Raw genomic sequence first — 3798 nt, 5'->3', positions numbered from 1 at the left:
GATATAATTTTCAATTACAAAATCGAGTAGTTGATTTTTTTTTTGATGTAGTAATTTCTTGCATTTTTTGAGCAAACATATATGTATATATTACTCGTTTTGACGAATAAAACCATAAACAACTAAAAACATAAAAACGAATCAGCAAATTGGATAGGAATTTAATACCTTTAAAGAAAACTTTTGATTAGTTTGCCTTATGAAAATTGAACTGCAAATGGAAGATTTTCTTCGGAAAGCGTAGAAAAACCGTAGTCATTCTTCTAATTAATAATATTGATTGAAGCATATTTCTTTAAATTTCTAAAGTAGCGCGTGTATTTTCGTATTTCAAAGGTTTAAGTTACATTTGAAATTGTATCAACTTTTCGATCTCGTTTCAGGTCCTCTTCAGGAACAATTTGGATTGAGATTAAGGCGACTACCAGGGCCCAAGATTTTGTAGATCTCTGTGCTGCAGGTATTGTAAAGTTCTCTGTAATATTTTTAAAAGAAAAATAGATTACCCGATAATAGTCCATTGGAATTGATAATACTCCATTCCAGAGTTTCTTATTTTCTTATTTCGACCGTGGGAATAACGGTTCTGTTTCGATGGCTTATTACCACGATCAAGGATCGAGGTCGATATTTTCGATATTGTCAGCTTGCGAAGCCCAGAATATTTCTGTTTCCCCGGAAAAAAGTAACTGTCGATTGTTGAGGGAAATTTGATTGGACACGGGCGGTTAGAACAGCGAAACGTGGCCTGTTCAAAATAGAACTTCGATTGGTTGGTCTGTTAACGACATGCGGTTAGTCTGAGGTTATGGGGACGGTCTTGCTCTTGTTGAGAATACTGTGGTCCGAGCTTGAGAAGAATTATAATGTTTCAAGTAATCGAAAGATATGTCAAACTGTAAACCTATTCGATTTAATTTTTACTGGTGTAAACGTTCCAAACTCTTGAACAAATAATTAGAAACGAAAATATTGCATTCGCTTTGAAACGAGAGGAAGAAGTTATTAAGAAATGCCTTTATCAGCACTTTGCATTAAAAAGTATCAATTTAATTTAGTAATTGAACAATAAGTTTAATTCCTTTCCTTTGCATTGCAACTGACTTCGTAATTCATGTTTCTGCACCGCAGTTTTGTTTCGAATAAGCATACAAAGCATATGCCTACAGTAAGGAGCAAAACTAAACGCAAATACGACATTTTAACAAAATTAATTTTTTATTCAACATTTGTAAAATACTTAATATTATCTGCAATCTTCAGGCTTTCCAAAACAAATTTAACATTTGTGATATCATTATTATTTCGCTAATACTAAGTGAAATAACACTTGCACGTATTGAATAAAAAATTATTTTTTTTTAAATGTCGTACGTGTATTCAGTTTTGCTCCTTACTGTATACGTAAAGATCCGAGTTAAATTTTGCTCTGACACGGTTATCAAAAGTGTAGCAAAATTACTAATACATTATGCATACCACGGAAATTGGTAGAATAACACTCTTTTATTTATTCATCAATCTACAGAGCCTTGTGAAATTTTCCCTTGGAGTTACATCACGAACAAAATTTCTGTTTACGCGTCGCGCGTCACGAAACTTGCATAGCTTCTGTCAAATTACATAAACAAGAATATTGTGGTATTGCAATAGGTCGGCCAATGCCTGATACGTTGCATGATATCGTGCAGGGAATTACTGCACCGTAATCTCATGAATTACTTTGCTTGAAACTTCGGGAATCCGACCGAAATTGCCATGGAGACAGATTACAGAATATGTGTAACACTCTGGATATCAGACCACTATCGATTGTCGAATATCGACAATTATTTGGCTGAACAAGTGTATCTCTATATTAATTGTTCTCTGGTGAATAGTAGTATCTTCGTTCAATATCAAATATTGAAATGGAACGTATTTTTAACAATGAAACGAAAATACCTTTTTTCAATTCCCTTCATCTATTGAGGAAGAAAAACATTCTTATTGGATATATGTAACGTATGAAATATATATATATATATATCTGTACATTAATTTTGATAAATTTTATACGATTGTTTGAATAAATATCTAAGTTTGTCGACCAGCTTTTATTTCACAAACCGCATTAATTATCTTTATTAGAATTTGTAATTATATTAAACAAATGAAATGTGTTACACGTTCTTCATTTTATACTTTATTTTTCCACGTCAATATGTGAAATTTATATGCATCATTTGTTTTCATTGTGTAAAATAATTTTTCTATTTTTAACAGTTAAATTTGCCTTCGAATAAACTAACAGAAAAATTATTTTAGTATTTATAATTGATGAAAATGAACAAAAAATAATGCATATAAATTTCACATATTGACTTAGAAAAATAATGTATAAAATGTTATCGCTAGTTATCGAGTAATTAATCGATGTCTGATCATTGGCGAATCTGTTCTACTGGCGTCTGATCACGTGCGTCATATTTCACTTTACGGCTATCAAACACACTGCTTCCTTTAGGTAAACGTGATCTCCTCGGATACTGGATAATCGTGGATAACGCGACACGAAAATTAGAAAATTTTTTACATCGCATCGACCTTCGGGTCATTAGCAACGACTTGGTGCTGAGTTCTCTTCTTTTGGTGTGGTTATATTTTGTGGTAGATGTTAGTTTCTTTTAGATATTTCAGGGTATTTTCTATATGTTTCTATGACATCAAGGCTACAGGTGATGTTATCTCTTATTTTTAGAGGTCTGATGCTGTTTAATATATCGTTCATTACTAATAGAAATAGTGTAACACTAATTACTGAGCCTTGTGGTACTCCAATTTGAATAATAATTAGGTAGAAGAGCATTCCGTTGGTTTTCGCTTGTATAATCCTGTTTGTGAGAAAGTTTTTAATTAAAGCTATCATGTTGCCGTTTAGACCTATTATAGCGAGGGCTTCGATGATGTTTGTTTTTGGTATTGTGTCATACGCTTTTTCGATATCCAAGCATACTGTGACTAGGGATTCGCTTTTTAAAAACGCCTCGCATATGCTCGTCTCTATGTTGATAAGGGCATCGGTGGTCGAGCGATACTGTCTAAATCCGCATTGATTTGGTGAAAGGATGTTATTTGATTCGAGACTTCTGTTGATTACTTTTTCCAAGAGCTTGCACATGCAGTTAGTTAGAGCGATCGGTCTGTAGTTTTCTGGTTTATTTCTATTTCTCCCCGGTTTGAGTATGGGTACGATTATGGCTTTCCTCCAATTATCGAGGAAAACTTGACCGAGCCATATACAATTATAAATTTTTAGGAGGTGGTTAGTTCCGATTTATAGCAATTCCCTGATTAGTTGGTTTGAAATATTTTCCAGTCCTGGGGAGGATTTTTTTGTGTTTTGAAGAGTACTTTTGAGCTCATCCAGAGTTATGCTCGAATGTAGGGTGGGTATTATGTCGAGGTTGTTTGCATGGTCGCTGCAGTTTGTTTGGCTTGTATTCTCAGCCGTGGGTGTGTGCCTTTCATCGTATCTTTCATTGTTTGAATTCCTTTGGAATGTCTCTGCGAGAAAGTCGGCAATATTCTTTGGATTGGTGATATAGGTGTCATTTCCTGTGTCAAAGAAGTGTATTTTTGTATTAAACGTTCTTCCATTGATGATTTTGATTTTATTCCGTATGGTGTATGTTGGGTTTGCGTTTGTTACGGATGATTGTCTTTTGCTTTCTTTTATTATCTTGCGAAATTTTGCACGAAGTTTTTTAAAGTTGAACAAGTTGTTTTTTTACTTTGTTGAAAGCTTTATGCTTTATT

The sequence above is a fragment of the Colletes gigas genome, unplaced genomic scaffold (assembly GCF_013123115.1).
Source record: "Colletes gigas isolate AHSC1104 unplaced genomic scaffold, ASM1312311v1 Colletes_gigas_Sc00030, whole genome shotgun sequence".
In the NCBI taxonomy this organism is placed as follows: domain Eukaryota; kingdom Metazoa; phylum Arthropoda; class Insecta; order Hymenoptera; family Colletidae; genus Colletes; species Colletes gigas.
The sequence above is the reverse complement of the archived record's forward strand: the minus strand, read 5'-3'. Positions refer to the sequence as shown.